The sequence below is a fragment of the Stegodyphus dumicola genome, chromosome X1, assembly GCF_044657685.1.
Source record: "Stegodyphus dumicola isolate Sdum_Otavi_A_Nest chromosome X1, ASM4465768v1".
NCBI classification, from domain to species: domain Eukaryota; kingdom Metazoa; phylum Arthropoda; class Arachnida; order Araneae; family Eresidae; genus Stegodyphus; species Stegodyphus dumicola.
Window position 1 is genome coordinate 12,383,912 of NC_140780.1, and position 20,326 is coordinate 12,404,237.

Consider the following 20,326-nt stretch of genomic DNA (forward strand, 5'->3'; position numbering starts at 1 on the left):
CCAGCAATAACACTGGCAGCCAAATGCTTACAGCAGAGGTGAGCCTAACTTTTCCTCTTTCCTACCGAAACTCGGTTTTTAAACTATTTCTTCAACGTAGAATTTGCATTCCTTAACACGCGCTACAAAATTTAAATATTCTGGTATTGGCAATTAGGGGAATGAAGGCTTATAGGAAAGTTTAAAATACCAAGGGAATAAAATAATGCGCCTATAAAGTATTTCTCACGCCTTCTTAGCGTGTCTTCGTCTTCTAGGGGTTTGCATGCTGGGTTCGTATTCCAGAGGTCGGCGGTTCGATTCCCGCCGAAGGCGTTGCTAATTTGTTATCACTCCTATATTAAAAATAACCTAATGACTCCACAAGTAGCACCCGAACTAAAAGGGTGGTGGATGATGATCCTCCACACCCAGGATTTGGGGATTGGTTCCCTTAAAACCCCAGTCGCCCTTTAATAGGGGGAGTATATAAGGTATTTCTCCCGCCTTCTTGACGTGCCTTCGTGGTGAAGTGGTTTGCATGCTGGGCGCGTATTCCAGAGGTCCGTGGTTCGATTTCCGGCGAAGGCGTTGCTCATTTTTCATCACTCCTGCTTTAAAAATAACTTAATGACTCTACACACCTACAAATCGTCGCATGAAGGAAACGCCACAGATATGCATGTTCAGAATTTAAAAGTTTTAAATGGACCCTTTTTTTAATATCCTTCTGGGTTTAATCAAACGGTAGATGAAATTTCTTCATTATTCTTGTATTCGATTTGGAAAGTTTCATTTATTTAAGTTAAAAAACGATTTCGGCGAAAAAATTCGATTTTTTTTAATTGCCCAGTTTGAAAGGTCAGTTTTGTAGGATTCCGAAAATGGTTCATTTTTACGTTTGTGATAATTAGAAGAGAAGATATAGCCAATTAACTGCACTGGAAGTGAAAGCAGAAAGACAGGAAGTGCCATTTAAAAGGCTCAACTTAAAGGTAAACGATGTTGTTATCCCTGTTTTTTTTACCTGTTTGTGTGTAAATTGTGCTAAAACATTTCATTTTAATTCTGGGTACTTTTTTTTTTGTTTCTGGCATTAATTATTTGCCTTAATTTTTTGAAGTGGGACTGGCAACATTGCGGTTTTTTGAACTGAGTCTGGCAACATTGCGATTAGGTATAAAGACTATGTTGCTGGGTGCACATATAGCAGTTTTAATTTTTAATTCAGGGTATCTTGGATTACTTCCTGGGTTTGAACATTTAGTCATATCAATTGAACAAGAAATGATTAAAAATTACTTTGGAATTGATAACGAAAGAATAAAGAACTCGAAACGTCATTCGTCGCTCATTTCAAAAATAGCCAGAAAAAATTAAAATCAAATAGGAAATCAAAATTACTTAAGTATAAAGATATGGAGGGTGTGATGTACAAATGTGGAGAATTTTAAGTGTGTAAATACAACAGAACAGTTTTTCTGTTAATGTGAAATCTTTAAATGCGTTTTCTGGAAAACTAATTTTTCTAGTGTTTTTTCATACAAGAAATGTAATTACTCAAAATGTTCTAAAGGTATCTCTATTAAATTTCACTAAAGTGTTTTCTATATTATTTACTAGGTTTTAAGCTACAATCCAAGTTATATTTATTAATTTGACTGTTTTATAAGTATTTCTATATAAAACGATGAGAAATATTTTACAAAAAACTGTGTTTTTTCATGTAATTACACATATTTTAGTAAATTTTAGAAATATCATAAACATTTTAGTTCATAACACAGATGAGTGTTGTAGTAGTATACAGTATAAATAAAATTGAAATATATTCTGTGAGAAAAAATATACGAAATTTAACGTAAGTGTTAAATTCTCGTAAAAGAATGCATAAAATTGCATATATTTCAAAAATTTATGAAAATATTCCTAAAAATTTACCTACTTTCATGATTTGATATCATATTTTGACTAAATAAATATATATTTCATCAGAATTCTATGTTTTTTAAAAAAAGTGCTTCGAACATAGGCAGATACCTTCCATCAGCCTTTAGCCATAATCTTCGATTGCAGATGTTTAGTTTGCATTTTCAATGTGAGCAGGAGAACATATTTCTCATCACATAAGAGCTAAAATATAATGTCCGATCTCCCATCTTACATAGCCAAACAATGTGGAATACATTTATACTCTCAGTTCGTTCGGTAGTGAAACTTTGACTTAAAAAACGATATTATAAGTGCCTTTTCAGTCGTTTTTCCTTGTTCATTAACTTTCAGAATGATAAAACCTGAACGCTGATATTACGTAAAATTATTTCAGCTCACTTCACAATTTTAATTGCATTGCACTACAAATCGAATCAAAATTATTTTCCTAATATAGGTTTTTATTATTACGTTATTGGATGATTAGGATTTCTTGAAGCAGGAGACGTGAAAAATAAGCAGTGCCCTCGCCGGAACTCGAACCCAGACCTCTCGAATACACGCAAAGTGTGCTAACCGTGACAACACGAAGGAATTCAAAAAGAAGGCAGGGACCCTTTTAAATGGAGACTTAGGATTAGGGGAACCAATAGCCAAATGCTGGTGGTAAAGAATCATCATCATCCACCACCCTTCAGTTCGTACACCCCTGCAAAGTCATCTCGAATATTTTCAGTGTCAGGAAATTAAAGAAATGAGTAGTGCCTTCGGCGGGACTCGAACCTGGACCTCTCGAATACGCACCGAATGTGCTACGGTTGCACTACGAAGCCATTCAGAAAGTGTGTGGTGTTAAGTTATGGCAAAGCACACGAGGGCTATCTGCCTAAGGGGAGGGATGCCTTCGTGGAGGACTTTCTAAGGGAAACTGGCTTGTATACACGTTACACATGGGGAAAACCACGAAAACGCCCATGCAGCCAGCCCGTTCGCCGGATTCGAACCTCGGACAGAACTACCAGTGTTCAGCGACTTTACCGCTCAGCCGCTGGTGGGCCTGCCATTCAGAAAGAAGGAAGAAAATAATTTATAACGTAGATGCTGATAAATATTTTATACATTAGTTTTTCTGTTTACTTTGCACAAAAGTTTTACGTATTTAACTCGGGAGTGTTTCCGCAATGTATTTTCAAAAACATATCTCGCATTAGATGGTTTATTGTTTGATTGTAAAGATTTCATTCATAATTTCGAACAGTATATTTATAAGGTATTTCTCACACCTTCTTAGCGTGCCTTCGTGGTGTAGTAGTCTGCATGCTGGACGCGTATTCCAGTTGTCCATGGTTCGATTCCCGGCGAAGGCGTTGCACATTTTCAATCTCTCTTACTTCCAAAAAATACCTACATATTTATAGAACAGTATATTTATTCTCAACGAATAATTTGAGCTAATGCTCTTCTTTTGTTAAGTACAAGTCATTTCCGAAATGCATTCATGATTTAAATGAGCTGTGTATCACGACATATAGAACTCGGACATGGAGCCAGATGCTCAAACGTTATGAAGAAAACTGCTAGTACAAATAATAATTTATTTATTTATAGTTGAAAATATCACCGTTGTTAAGGCTTTTTTAACATCCAATTTCATTTTGTCTTAAATTATTTCTAGAGAGCTAAACGGAAATTTAGTCACATTCACAAACTAAATCTATTGGGAAAATGATATCGCATTATACAGCACACTAATAGCCCTGGGATGACATCCTGTGACGTCACGTTTCTATGACAACAATACCCGCCATCCTGGATAGCTAATATTAAACAAGAATGATTTATGTACGAGTTGTTGTGACATAACTGACGGAGAAAAATCATTTTGCTATCACAACTGAAAAATGACGATGTTAATGTATCATGCGGAGCATTTTGAAACATAAATATGCAATTTTACTTTAAGGAATTGAGCAGTGAAACAGTATGAAACTTTTAAAATTATACTGGTTTATGTGAAAGAAAACTATAGTGGACCTTTGTAAAACACGCAGATGAACATTAAAAATAACCTTACAGTTTTTTAGAGGGAAGAAAAAAAATAATATCTCAATGAAATAAATGGAATTTGCTTTACATTAATGATCTCCAAATTGTGTTTGGAGTAGCCCTGAAATTCCTTAATCGGTTCCGAAAATCAAAATGAAATTAGAAATAGTTTTCGAACATGGTATAAAAACCGAAAAAATAAACTTCTAATGTAATTAATTAACAGTTTCTTTTCGTTGTTGTTATTATTATTTAAATTATTATGATATATATCTATTTTTATCGCTAAATTGGTAACGAAATGACAATTTTCTTTTCATACTTCATATAGATAGTAACGAGTATTACGTAATGTACATTCAATGCTTTTTAAGACAATTTTTGAAGACGGTTGGGGTTCTGTAAAAGAATATGTAGAGCCATTAGGTTATTTCGAGGCCGAAGAGATAAAAAATTAGCGACGCGTTCGCCGGGAATCGAACCACGGACCTCTGGAATACCGGCCAGTGTGCAGAACCACTACACCACGAAGGCACGCCAAAAACGTGAGAGAAACACCTTATATACTTACCCTTTTACAGGGCGACTGGGATTTTTAAGGGACCCAATCGCCAAATCCTGGGTAGGGAGAAATAGTCATCTACCACCCTTTTAGTTCGGGCGCCACTGTACAGACATTAGGTTATTTAGAGGCCGGAGAGATGAAAAATGAGTAAACGCCTTCGCCGGGAATCGAACCAAGGGACCTCTGGAATACCGGCCGAGCGTGCAGAACCACTACACCACGAAGGCACGCTAGGAAAGTGGGAGAAATACCTTATAAATATAATGGTCTCATCTGTTCCCTTGGTCAGCAAACTCTGAAGATCACCATTCTATATAAAACTCAGATATTGTCTTCTCGAGCATTTCATCGTAAATTATACTCCTGTTCGAAATTTAAAATATTCTCACATTTGTAATAGCTACATAACGTAATCGTAACTTGCAATAACTATATAACTCAATTTCTAACGGGCACGGCCCTCTTCGGAATTAACTTAAAAGATTTAACTCTTTCACATCGAAGTCGCCTCAAACGCCCGAGCATTTAGACATCGGCTGGACGCCCGGAACGCCTGAAAAATTTCCTACCTAGCGCTTTCCCCCCATCACGTTACTGCATTATTCATTCCTTTCAGGTGTTGTTAAATGACATGTAAATCATTCTTTTGAAGCTACTAAAAGTAGTTCTACTATTTTAATGCTCCTTCTCTTTCCTTTGTTTACTGTCAATGTTTAGCTTTTGATGCCCGAAGTTGCAATCCCATCCCAAGGGATTCCTGTGTGAAGACGAAGTTGCAATCCCGTCTTCACACAGGATGAATGTGTCCAAGAAAGAAGTTCTCGCTTTATTTAAGTAGGTTATTGTTAGTGCTGTAGTATTCAATTTGTCATGGGGGAAGGGAAGGCATTCCAGGATAAATTCTTTGATATAGGCGTTTTCGATGTTTGGGGAAAGGAGATTTTGCGAAAGAGTTAATCTCCGTACCTCGCATAACTGCGGCTGCGGTGAAGTGGAGGATCCAGATCATTTCTTGTTTCACTGCAGTAATACTTCTCAAACACATTAAAAAAAAAAACCGAGTGAAAATAAATGGCACTTGTGGTTTGAAAATGTATTACAAAATAAAACAGCATTTAACAAACTTTCACAGACCATTAAATATTGTGCAGCAGAATTTCTTGGTCAAACCTGTTACCTATATATTTTATTAGAAATTCTGTTGTAGAATCTTCTGGTCCTGCAGGAGTATTATTTTAGTGTATCTGTATAATATATTCTTAATAATGTTTATAATACTGTGACTGTGTCAACTGAATAGTATCACTGCATTTTTGACTTCCTAATTATTGTTCCCCTAAAAAACACGTCTAGTGTTATTAATCTAATACATTTAGTTGATCAATCCAATTATTTCATCTTTTGTTTGATTCCCTAGTTTCTAATATATATATATATATATATATATATATATGTAAGATAAAATTATATGAATCAGAATTATAATATAATTATAAACATTAATTCTTCCTCTCTATTCTAAAATCGTAATAACTTCTCTGCATTGCGTCATTTCTAGATCACTCTATGGCCCGCGCAACTCTGATGACGTAATAATTAAGAACTGAAACTGTCATTGTAAACCAAAACTTTTCCCTTCGCCATGCTTCCATCCTTCATAACTACGCACTTCAGCTTTTGCTCTCTACTGTGCTAAGATGTAATTTCGCTGGCTTGCTTTCTATCTCAACAATATCAAAAACGTAAATCTTCTGTGGAAAGGCACGACTAGAGTGCCATGTGATTGTGGCCACAAATATCAGTTGCAAATAAAAATGGAATTCAAACTGCCTCGACAGCCAAGTTCTTTAGATATTACCACGTTAGCATTACTAGCATACTACGCAATCAAATTCTTCTTCAATATGGGTCTAATCACGCATCTACAGTATTCCGTCTTTTCCTTTGCTTTTATTACGACATATATATTAATATTGCAACTCACTTATAACTAACAATTATTTTGTACTATATTTCATTATTGGGTTCATAGCTTTCTTATGCATATTGTGTCTATGTAATCAGTAGCATATATGTTGTATTTTAAGGAATATATATAGTAATATATTTTCCATATTTTTGTTTTGTCTTGTTTTGTTTTAAAGAGAGTAGAAAGATGTTATCCTCTACAAATCTGATAGGCAAATTTATTATTCTCTGTTCAACAATTATGTAACATCTAATGTGTGTTGCTATAGTTTTATAATAAGTGCATTTACTTTGGTCATTTGAGTATGCTGATTTTAATCGATTCTCTTGTAACTATTTCTTTATATAAAAGTGTGAATCTCTAATTCATAACGGGATTTATTAACCTTGCACAATTGTAAATTTTGTATTTAATTAATAATGTACTCTCTTAACCCTTTAGCAAAGTAACCTCTTCAAACTGTTTACTGAAAGGAATCTTTAGCAATTTCAACAAACAGGAAGTTTAACTGCTAAGTAAGTCATAACAAATAGCTGTATTTAACTTCCTAGCATCGAAAATGTTATAAGGTATTTCTCGCGCCTTCCTAGCGTGCCTTCATGGTGTAGTGGTTCTGCACGCTCAGCCGGTATTCCAGAGGTCCGTGGTTCGATTCCCGGTGAAGGTGTTGCTAATGTTTCCTCTTGCCTGCTTCCAAAACATGCCTAATGTCTTTACAATGTATAGTATTACATGTAAAATGTATATGTGGCACTGTAACCGTTTGGAGAATTGTTAAAAATGCCATCCTACCTGCTAACTGTAACCACGGATAGCATATATTAGATGGCACCTGCCAACATAAATACACCGAGAGATTCGTTAAATCCTTGGATTGGTGGTTATATTGGTAGTGTTTCCGAGGTACTCTCCATTAAAATTGGGTCAGAATTGAGCTAAATCGCACTGTCACCTGTAAGGTGCTCAAATATGTTGCAGACCTCCACACCACGAAGTCATGCTAAGGAGGCGGGAGAAATACCTTATAAGTGTCCTTAAGTTGCCTCGAAGAAATTTAACGTTAGTTTATTTTGGCTGCAGTTACCAGCATTTAAATTTTTTGTTAGTCAGAAATATAAGACACGCATCTTACTTTCAATGATAAAGTCAGCATAATTTTTAACGTAAACTGACGGCCGTTCCAAAATGTTAAACTGTGATAGGGTGCATCATCTTGATCTACTACTAAATGGAACGTTTTTGTACGACACATCCTAGATTCAGATGTAAATCACAAGGAGTGAAGAGTAATTGCTTTTGAGTTTTTATCTGTCTGTATATGCAAGCTGATTAATAGACGAAGTGACGATTCGCCAAAAGCAAAGAAATAGCTCCGCTTGAAGTACCATTGGTTAGTAATTGCTGTAAGACAGATTAAATAGCTGATTTACACATCTCCCTTTCAATGATACATTCAGTATATTTCGATTGCCTCATCCGCGACCATGAACGAAACCACGCATGCGCCATTCGGACCAAATCATCCTCATAAGCGGCGGAAGGATGGGGACTTTCTTACCCTTTCGAGCATATAAATTCTCTCTTTCCGGAGAAGGAAAGGCTTTCGCGTAATCTATTACATCACCGCAAGTAACAACACCCCTTTTGAACGAGTCTAGTATGTGTTTTGGCAAAATGCCTGCCAAAGTTGCGTTTGAGACGGTCGTACTATACAATTTGTACTGTTAAATGATGGCCGTTCCAAAACGGTGAAGTTGTTGCAATAAGGTGTATCATCTCGCTCTGCTATCAGACTTGTAACGTATTTCTCCCGCCTTCTTAGCATGCCTTCGTAGTGTAGCGGGAAGCACAGTCGACGGGAATTCGAGAGGCCCGTGGTTCGAATCCCAGCGAAGGTGTTACTCATTTTTTCCCCTCCTGATTCCGAAATAACCTTATGTCGGTACAGTGGCGCCCGAACTAAAAAGGGGTGCGTGATGAGTCTTCACCACCAAGATTTGGCGATTGGGTCCCCTAACCCCCTAGTCTTAATTTAAAAGGGGGAGTATGTAAGATATTTTTCCTGCCTTCCTAGCATGCCTTCGTAGTGTAGTAGTCAGCACTCTCCACTCGAATTCGAGAGGTCCGTGGTTCGAGTCCCGGCGAAGACGTTGTTCATTTTGTTTCCTCCTGATTCCGAAATAACCTAATGTCTCTGCAAACTAAACCCAACAGCGTTATCGAAATTCGCACCCATTTAAAATTTACAAGGTCAGAAACATAATTTACCTCTTGTTTTAAATTTCAATAGGTATTCCTTTCGTAAGTCACACAAAAACATCATCATCAATTAAGCTCACAACAGCGTATTCAATTAAGTTCACAACAGCGTATTCAATTAAGCTCACAACAGCGTATTCAGTTAAGCTCACAACAGCGTATTCAATTAAGCTCCATAAGATTTCAGGATTAGCTTTGAAGTATCAACAGAGAAAAACATGGTATAAAAATTCAAACAACAAAAATGCCAGCAACAATTACAATTTACTTTAGCACTAAAGCTTTGAAGCCAGATAAAAGAAGCAGTCTTCATTTATTTATCAAAGAACGTTTGGCAACAACAGAGAACAGTTTCTCATGTTTCGATTGCAAAGTCTCTCTCGAGCCTAACCCCAAAAAAGCGCTCTTGTAAACCAGAGTTTTTTTGTTTTTTTTAAACAGCATCCACGAAAACAAGGCTGTAAAAAAGACACCTATAAGCGAGGAAAGCACATGAAGGTTTAATAAAGACTGTAGCCACAAACTGGCCTTCACAAATGGCAAACCTAATTCAATTACCTTAGCAGAATGCGGGAAATGTAATTCAATCAACCATAAAATGAAATTAAGGACTAAGACAATGAAAAATCGATAACATATTAATGCAAGGAGACTTGTAGAAAGTTGGCGCAAAGGACGCATAGTTTTCTGGTGATAAAGTACTCGGTGAATGAAAACAGAACGCTCAGATAGAAGGTAATTATTTAATCTTCAAGTCTCATCCGTAATTAAATATTGACCGCTCCTAATAGAGTCAGTTGAAATTTATTGGATGGTGAGTTAGCTTAATTCTTCTTTCAAGGAAACATTTCTTATTTCCAGTTGCACCGAAATTTCCAAGTTAAAAGAAATGCAGTCTAATTTTAATTGGTTTTATGCACTTAATAAAATGTATGCCAGAAATAATCATGACATCATTGATTTTAACTTAAAAGCCTCTGTGGTGTAATAACTAGCTTTATGTAATTCAATCTATAATCGGCACTTATTTATGTTAAGAAAGCTGAATGCATTTGGAGAATTAAATTAGCTGTTTCTTTTTTCCCCGATATAAAATTATTGTACTCATTCGCGTCGATGTTTTTATCGATAATCAACGGACGGTGACTGTAGCGCCCTCTTCCATTTTCCCGCTAATTTTGCTCAGCAGATGGCGCTGCGTGTCACTGATATGTATGGATATTTGAAGAATAATCCTGCAATGATAATTTCATACTGAAGAAATGAAATCTTCCATTAATCTCTCAAGCTTAATTATCTTCTAAAATTTAAATAAATGTAAACCTACATGTTACATAAATCCAGTAAACGTTACTTAAATCCAATACGTTTACTATTAAAAACACCATAAATTTTACTAAAATGGTAAAAACAAAGACATAAATGTATTCGACTATTTTAAAAGATCAAAATAAAAATCTGTGCATACAAAATAACAAGGAGTAAACATAAACGGAAAAAAAGAATAAAAGGGAATTCTTCGGAATTGCAAACTCCAAGCTGAAATTTTGAACGAACAGATAAGACTGCAGAGAACTGGTGTTTCATCCCAGTTCCAGTTACCAAAGAACGGGCTGATGTCGTTTTATTCCATATACACTGGTTATCACAAATTAAGGAAAAATCACAAAAATCACGATTACTGAAAAAGTTTCATGTAGAATTTTATGAAACTTACCCACAATATACAACACATAGTAAGGTATCAAATAACATAAAAAGAAATTACCAGACAATTATGGTAGCATAGAAATTAGCACATGTATAAAATGAACAAAGTTTGCTATAGGAAAAGTACCTTTAATATGGAATATGATCGCCTCTAGAAGCAGTACAGCACATACAGCGATGTGTGATGCTTTCAATTATGCGGTCTATCAGTTCCATAGGAAGCGAGAGCCATTGCTCTTGCAAAGCAGTTACAAGCGCGGCAAGGGTTTGAGGGGGCGGATTGAGAGCAGCTAGACGTCTTCCTAAAGCATCCGAAACGTGTTCGATAGGATTCAAGTCCGGGGATCGAGCTGGGTACTCCATACGCATAATTGTTTCCTGTTGAAGATAATCATATACGATGCGAGCCCTGTGTGGTCTTGCATTGTCTTCCTGTAACAGGAAAGCATCACCTATTGCCCCGGCATATGGGCGCTCATAAGCATCAAGGATGTCATCTCTATAAACCTGAGTATTCACGGTTCCCCTTGGAAAGACATGTAAGTCTGTGCGTCCACCCGAAGAGATGTCACCCCAAGCAGACACTACCTCTTTCGTATGCATCTCTTTCACGGATGTTTGACGGATGATAACTGGTTCCAGGTTCTCTTTATATCAAATGACGCTTACTATCGCTTTCTAGAGTAAACCTGGAATCATCCGTAAAGAGAACAGCCCTCCATTGACCAGACGTCCAATGGACATGTCGTCCCCACAGCAAACGGTCCCTCCTATGGCGTGACGTGAGCGGCACGCAAATGGCTGGTCGCCCCGCAATACAGACCACCTTCGTGAAGCCTTCTACGCACAGTTGACGTTGACACCAACCTTCCAGTGGCTACGGTAAGGGAGGATCTAAGTAGAGTCGGAGTAGCGGTTCTATTCCTGTGTGCACATAATGTCAAATATCGATCATCGGCGCTCGTTGTAGCAGTTGGCCGTCCTTGGCTAAACAACCTAGATGCCGAATCTGCGGTTTGAAATTGCCTCCACAGTCTATGAACCACAGAAGGACTCACATTTAGCCATCTGACCACTTGTGTTTAACTTTGTCCTGCCTCTAGTCTCCCAATGGCTCTCCATCGTAGTTCTGCGGGCAAATGATGCTTGGAAGTCATTGGTACGAATTGGCTATCTGAGATTTTTGATGTCGCTATCACAGTGAAATATGTGGGCTTGCTCTCAAACATGGACTTTTATGTTCCTCGCAGATTACGTATTCCGAGTGCAGCATCACTAATTTGCATATTCAAGTTTTACTCAGCTACTCTTACTTGGTAACATATTGAAATTTTACACGGTTTGGCTTATTTTTAAGGGAGTTATCGGTATTTTCCCGTAATTTATGATAACCAGTGTATTTCTGCAGAGGTAATATAAACAGCAAAACCTTTCATTTAGCTAGCGAGTCATCCTGGATATTACTTTTCCAATGATACCTATCCCTTGCTTTAAGTGGGATAGCAAGTTAATTAACCAATCCATATATAAAGGACTAATAGTAATATTAATAATAACAAATTTTAAGGCTTTCAGATTTTATATTACACCCAAAGTCGCGTTTTCTTAACGTTTGGTGTGTTATGTAATAAATAAAGCTATCTTTAGAATTTACGATACACAGCACGCCCGCTTATTATTATTTTCCCGTAGAATGTTGCCATTGCTCGCTTTGAAACCGTTGAGTTTGTTAATCAAATATTCGATAAAGTTTTACAAAATTTAAAACAGATAATAAAACAAATTCGAAATTCAAAATTCGGGCTTCCAAGTGCCCATGTTCGGTTGGAGGACTATGTTATTCAAAATTGGATGGCTCTAGGTACCGTTGTTTATTCACCATGCGAGAAGCATTCCTGCAGATTCTTCATTATATAGTTTCTTTCAATATAATACATAGCGATAACATTTGGTGGTAGCAGTTTGAAAAGTGAAACGACGCAAAATGCCGTTTTGAAATTAATAGCCCATCTCAGCTAACGCCGTAATAAATTAACTTACGAAATCAATCAAAAGCTTCGCTGTATACAATGCTTTGAGTAAAATCCTTGTTAAACATTAAGAAACATTGATCAGCTGAGTGCATCTGCACCACACACCTAACTTTTTCTTAGTCTTTCCTAATACAAGACACATTACTAAGTCTCTAGGGGTGAACCTGGGCCTGCAATTTTGATATTTTTGCTGGATATTTGTTGTTTGAACCTATAAAGCCAACCACTCTTTTTCCTGCTTTGTTTATTTCATTCTTGCAAAGCACTCAAGCGATATCTGCCTGAGGGAAGGGATGTCTTCGTGGAGGACTTTCTAAAGGAAGCTGCCTCGCATCTACGTTATACAAGGAACCGCTAACACTCCCATGCAACCAGCCTGTTCTTCTGCTCAACAACTTTATCGTTCGATCTCTGGAGCCTGAGTTCTAACCAGATCTTCCAGGTATCACTCGACCACCTACACCGCAGGATGTTAACGCGATAAAAATCATACAACGCAAGATATTTCTAAATATTGTATAGGAAGGGAGATACATTTTAGCTGTTTATACAGATGCTGCTTACTGAATTTAAATAACATAAATCATAGGACGAAATCCCATTAAACGTTTGCACATATGATGAAGTTAAAAGTTGTCCAGAATACATAACTATCGAATAAACGGGAAAGCTTCAGATTCAACGATTTTCGAAATGCAGTGACGTTACACGCAATCGCCTGCTTTCTTGCACGTCGGAATATGACTTTATATTATTATATAATATGTTGAATGTTTCTGCCTCATATTTTGTAAAATTTAACGAATTTTTTGTTAACAAACTCTACGATTTGAAAGCGAGCAGTGGCAACACTTTTAGAAATAAAGCAGATTTTTATCTCCAGCGTGCGAGACTGCTGCCACTCGGAAAAATTAGCATTTTTTAGAGTTTTTAATTAATATCACGGCTAATTAAAGTCGTACGAAGATAAGGGTCGAAATGGCTTCCCGCAAGTTTTTGGAATCCGGAGGGGGAAGTACCTTTTCTTCTCAGCTCCCTGCCGTTCTGGAGTAGATAATGCCACAAACAAATTGACGCGCACAGACTGTTTAATAGTGTCGATTCTTTAAGGGAACACATACATTTGTGAAATGCTAGTACAGATGTATTTTAAATATTTACTCAAAGTTAAATGAAAATCGCATAATGATTTGGTTATAAGACAGCATTTATTAATTTATATAATATGTTATGTCTGTATTAGCTTTACCAGGTTTCAGATTTTCTGGAAATTTTAGGCGGATTCTTCTACAACAACTTTACTGCTTAGTTATACATACAAATGAACATTTTATATAGGTGTAAGAAATTACTTCTTTAATTTTTATAATATTATATTCTTTACTTTTAGCTGCAAATTTCATTTTCCTTTCATTTTCGCATGTGCTGGAATACTTCTATTTTACATACATATACGAATATAGTCAATCCACAAAAATATTTTAAAAATATTAGATTTTTTAAGCTTATTTGCCTGTTCATAAATTATTATATTATTTGATTTTTTGCATCGTCTTGTACGCTTTCAAAATTTGCATTTAGGCTTGTTTTTTCTATTTTTGAATTAAAAAAATTGCTTATGGCTTTGTTTTTAAAGTGCTGGATTATTATTTTTTGAAAGTTCTGTCTCTGAATTCAATCAACTCATTTTTTTTAATTGTCTATAATTTCGCTATAATTTGTCTCATTTTTTATACCACAAATTTTGCACTGCTTCCTTGGGGCTGTAAGGCTTGGACTCAAGGCCGCCGCGTGGGGGTGGCAAAATTGTTCACCGCACAACGGCGCCTAGGCTAGTGGGGCGCAAAAATTTATTAGTATCACAAGAAATAAAACACAATGCTGGATTTTTGCTCTTAGATACCTCTTATATAATTTCAGCAGGAGAAGGAGTAGACTCTTATATATGCGGATTTTTCCTCTTAAATCACAATATCATACAATATCACGCAGTAGTTACATTTTAAACTACTAAAACATCAAATAAAACGTAATCCAAAGCTCAGAGAAAGCTAATCCGATCTCAGTGCAAATTCGCTACGGTCAACAAAACAGTTATGTAAACAACCGACCTGAGATATTTCTCTCCGGCGTTTTAAAACTTTTTAATCGTGCACTTGAAGATTCTGGTAATTTCTGTTTTCTTGTGATTTCCGTAAAGCATAAGATTAGAATTACGGTCACAGCTAACACAGTAGTCAATTACATTTATTCAGTTTAAATATACTCGTAAATTACCAGATATCTATTATTACATACTTTTATTCCAGAACTAAAAGAAAAGTGCTCCAGCACATTTTAGTGCAGAAGCAGAAAAGTAAAGTGCTCCAGCACTTTTACTTTTTCGGCGTAGCTTCTCGGGCGGCACGTAGCAAAATGGCTGGTTTCGAATGGCACGTGGGCCCCGAAGCAAAATTATTCTGCCTACGAATATGATTCGTCCTACTGCTCCTCCTCCTGCTGCTTCCCCTCTTGCTCCTCCTCTTGCTGCTCGTCCTCTTTCTACTCCTTCTCCTGCTGCTCCACCTCTGCCTGCTCCTCTGAATAGCAGGAAGAGGAGCGGCAGGAGGAGGAGCAGCAGCAGGAGAAGGAGTTATTAATGGAGGAGTTATTATGTATTGTTATTTAAATAACATGCAGCTGCGCAAGTCAGGAAGACTGGAAGAACCTGTCGGTAATTTAATAAATCCTCTCAGACAATAACGGCCCACCAGCGGCCGAGCGGTAAAGTCGCTGAACACCGGTAGTTCGGTCCGAGGTTCGAATCCCGCGAACGGGCTGGCTGCATGGGCGTTTTCGTGGTTTTCCCCATGTGTAACGTGTATACGAGCCAGTTTCCCTTAGAAAGTCATCCACGAAGGCATTCCTCCCCCTTAGGCAGATAGCCCTCGTGTGCTTTGCCGTAATTAAATACACCACCCAGACAATAACACACACCTGCAAACAACCCGGAAAGAGAAAATGAGGAAATAAGTAACGGTAATTGTTTGCCATATCCTTCAAATGAATTGAAATGCTAAAATTATGGAATTCAAGAAAGGTATAAATACAGGTATATGATTGTACAGTCATTAGGTTATTTTGAAACAGGAAAATAAAGCAATGTGCAATGCCCTCGACGGGACTCCAACCTCGGACTTTTCTTTTTCTTTTTACAATGAATGCTTGTCTATCTGCCTGTATATATTGGACCACTTTTTTAACTCTTATGTGAAATTTCCAAAAATTTACGTCTTAAAAATTTAGAGACTTGTAAAACCGAAAAACCTCAATTATAGACATTTGAGACATAAAAAACATAAGAACGGAAATTACATTTATAATTTTTGAGTGATTAAGTTGTTTCAGTGAAGGAAACAGGACTATCAAATGTGTTCTCTACGGAATTTGAAGACCAGATTTTCTGATTCCGATTTGCAACTGGACGTGCTTCCAACTAAACCCCGAAGCCTAAAAACGAGCAATTTTATGTGTTACATGAAAATGCTATTTAATACAAATTGAATATTTCAGTTTATAAATATACCGGTTAAGTATTTATTTTATGATTTGATAAAAAGTTTGCATTGATATTTAAAACTCTCCCCGAGTGATATTTATGATAATCGTAAATAAATATTAATGCAAGACAAACCTTTTCTCTAAAATGTGCCATTCTGTGACATGTTTTAGTTGTAATTTTCTAATGTGAAGCGTGATCAAGAAAAAGAAATCTACACTCATGTTCATAAATTAAGGATAATAAAAATCAGGCAAAGGAAGAGTTACAAGCAAAAAAATTTGACTTATTTGTAAAGCTTATTTATTGAACAAAAGATAAAGAGCATAAAAAGATGCTATATGTTTGATATTATTAAAAAAATTAGCGATTTTTTTCCCTGGAGCGAATTACAAAAAAAAACCTATTTACAAAAAACCAATGTTACGTGGTTGGTATGATTGGTAATATGATTGGTATGTCTCCCAGACGATGCAATACAGTCCGTACAACGCCTAGGCATGCTGTGTATCAAATTATCGATCTGATCTTGGGGGATATTACACCACTCAAAAAGTAATGCTCTCCGAAGTTCCGGTAGACATGTAGGAGGAGGTTGACGGGCTGCAACTCGTCGGCCAAGCATGTCCCACACGTGCTCTACTGGATTCAAGTCCGGTGAGAATGCTGGCCAGTCCATACGGGTGATATCCTCCGATTGAAGGGATTCGCTTACGATGTTTGCACGCCGGTCCTCATTCGGCGTTGTAACTCTGGAGCGACCTGTGCTGTAACGTCTACTCACATTACCATCATTTTGGAATCGTTGCCAAAGCCTGGAGATGACACTCTGGGCAATTCCAAGTTCGTCTGATACTTCCAGTTGGGTACGCCCACATTCCAGACGGCCGATAATTCTACCACGTAAAAAATCATCCAAATGCGTCCTTTGTGTCATAACTATTCGGTTAATGCACTGAAATGCTTATAAAGCGCCTGCGAACAATTTTACTTCTTTGCCTGTATTCCTTATATATGACTCTCTTACACGCTCGTCATTGTGACGTACCATAGGTGTTATCTGGTTACTTCCTGAAATTTGCATCTTGAAGATGTGTGTAGTGATTTTATATGTGATATATTTATTTTAGAGTTCGATTTCCGCGTGACTCCGAATTATCCTTAATTTATGGACATGAGTGTATTTAATTTGCCATGGAAATCACAGACAAATTTTGATGTTTAGTTTTCGGAATCTATTCGAAATTTCAAATTATATATTGTCATACTGTGTAAAACTTTAATAATTTTTTGATTAACAAACTTGACGATTTTAAGGCGAGCAGTGGAAACACTGCACGGAATTAAATGTTTTAGCTGCAGCGCAAGAGACTGTCTATCGGAAATCCGAAAAAATGTCAATAATAAGCTTACTATGTCTGGATAATTCTCTAAGGGATATTATGCATTGGAAAGGTGTTTAAGAAGAATGCATCTTTTTCTTGTTATTATTGTAAGAAGAATTTCTTTTATGCCAGAAAATTCTACAAGACAAATTAATAAAACAATTACGGTAAGTGTTGGTACCGAAATATTTACTTTCGAATTCTTTTTTCAAATATTCACTGAAGAAAGATGCAAGAGCAAAAATAATCGCATCTTTGTTGGGAGAGAAGAAATAAGTGGCTGGATGTATTCGCCAAAAATAAGTACTGAAGTTTTAGAAAATAATTAAAACGTAAACAAAACAAAACAAAAAAATTTTTTGTAAAATTTATTTAAATATTTTAAAATAGGATATAGTATTTTAAATATATCTAATAATGTTTAGTGGAATTTTAAGCTGTTTTAATGCATAACAGTTTGGAGGTAAAACTGCATTAGAATGCAGTAGTGTTGCTTAAGAATGTTTAGCGAAGGAGTTTTAAATATGGATAACATTTGTTATGGAAAATTGTTATGAATTATTTTGTTGTGTGCAAATATAACGTATTATTTTACTGTGCATAAGATATTCTTAGTAAATATATTGTTTTACTGTGAACAATGAATTTGTAATGTTCGTATTTATGAATTAATGTATAATATTTAGTATTGTTTAAATTTTTCGTTCAATTACAGCGAGCTCTTTTAAGTTTGGCTGAAGATTGTGTGGCAGTTAAAAGAAGCGCGGGTGTATTTTATGAATTATTTTGATGATGATTATTCACCACCAGAATTTGGCTATTGAGTACGCTAATCACCAGTCACTCTTTAAAAGGGGATTATAAGTTATTTTCTTCCTCGTTCCTGTATGCCTCTGTTGTGTAACGGTAGCACACTCGGCGCTTATTGGAGAGAGTCCAGGTTCCAGTATGTTGCTAAAGAAATATTTTGAACAACATTGTCCTCCACCCTATTATGAACACCTGAAAGCCCAGATCAGGTGTATATATATATATATATATATATATATATATATTGTCTATGTCATATTTTGTAGAGCTTTAACGAATTTTTGATTAACAAACTCAACGATTCCAAAGTGAGCAGTGGTAACACTGACGCCGGGGAAAGAAATATATCTCTAGTGTGAGAGACTATCTATAGGAAATTTTCAAGATACGCTGTTTTTAAACATTTTCAATCCAAACGGACATTACCGCAAATGCTCTCGATGTTGTGTATGAGAGTTTAAATGAAAGACATGACTAAATACCACTAACAAATTACGAAAATGATCGTGTAAAATCACCCAAAAATTCACTAAAAGCGTTTTGTCCCTTTTAAACAGCTGTCACCATGTTTTTCTCTCATTGTGAAAACATTAACAGTACCTAAAGCCAGCAAATGTTGAACAAAATAGTCCTCCACTTGAATTTTAGCGACTGGAAGCCCGAATTTGCAATTTGATTTATTGTCCATTTAATATTTTGCAAAGCTTAAACTGAGCTGAAAATAAATAAGTTATGAAAATTTTGGAACTTGATAGGTAATTTAGCAAGTGGGACATAACTTGAGGAAAAAACAATTAAAATCTGGCCCGTTTCTGTTAATTATTAAAATTTGTTCGAAGCAGAAATAAAAATACAAATGTTTGTATGAAAACGTCTGTACCCTACAGATCTTTGGATTTGGATCTATTTATGCCTTTGTCGACACTGAAAAAAGTAAACCTTAATTAATTTCGCCTAACGCATCTACACTTTTCATCTAGCATGCTGCGGCCCCCAGCGGCTGAGCCGTAACCTCGATGAACACTGGTAGTTCGTCCGAGGTTCGAATCCCGCGAACGAGCTGTCTGCATGGACGCTGGCGTGGCGTTATATGAGGCAATTTCCCTTAGAAAGTCTTCCACGAAGGCATCTTTCCAGTTAGGCAGATAATAGACCTCTATGCTTAATCGCATAAACCAAACCAAACCAAATCACATAGCATGCTGCATCGAAATCGATGTCTTCCGGAAATTCCTACTTTCTTGCATGTGTATTGTTCACATTTTAAGCTAAAATGATTTGGAACTAATCGCGTTCACACATTGACTACCACACGAGTTCGTAAGAAAATCTCCTTCTTACCACTAGCGCTGCTGTACCATACGTGAACTGTTTCCAATCGTAGGAGTTTAAAGCATCTAGAACGAAACTGGGAAATGCATTCAGTTTAAAGTCTTTCCTGAAGAAAGAAATATCTAAGAAAGCGTGCAAGATTCGAAAATTATTTCTGTTCCACATATTTTTGTGTAGTGACAAATTAACACCATAATTATTGTTCCTCCATTCGATTCGAAAAAAGAAATCTGAAAGCATTCAGATTTTATATTACACCCAGAACGTCGTTTTTTAAACGTTTTGTGTCTTATCTTTTGTTCTTTACTTAAAATAATTTTTAGGTATCTAAATATTAAATTTTCTTCGTTAATTAATTTATTTTATTATAAATAATGAAGCTACATACTCTGAAAGTTTTATGCATATAACTGGAAAATTATTTTTTTTTTTTAATGAGAAACATTTTGAACATTTTAGAATTGTTAAAGGGGTACTGTCCCCTTAATACGAGCATAATAAAGCAAGATAAAATAAAGTTATGTAAAGAAAAATATGTCTTGACTGCGAAACATCCCGACGGCGAAACGGCCACGTTGAATTGGCGACGGCGAAAAAAACGTCCTAGACCCTACAATGGCTACCACATTTCCAATTTTTTTTTTTTTTTTTTTTTTTTGTTCTTGACGAAGAAGGGACTATGCCTGATAATCTTGAAATTTATAGTTTTCTTAAAAATATATGTGGTTCTAAGGTTAATTTTGGTCTAACTTTAAATTTTAATTTTGC

General features: G+C 36.1%; 1 protein-coding gene across 8 annotated transcripts in view; it reads right to left on the reverse strand.

Annotated features, from left to right (window-relative positions):
• The window catches only part of LOC118200157 (fasciclin-1-like), a 680,498-nt gene that overhangs the window by 334,697 nt on the left and 325,475 nt on the right, over positions 1-20,326 (reverse strand). The gene's annotated exons all lie outside the window — the stretch shown is intronic.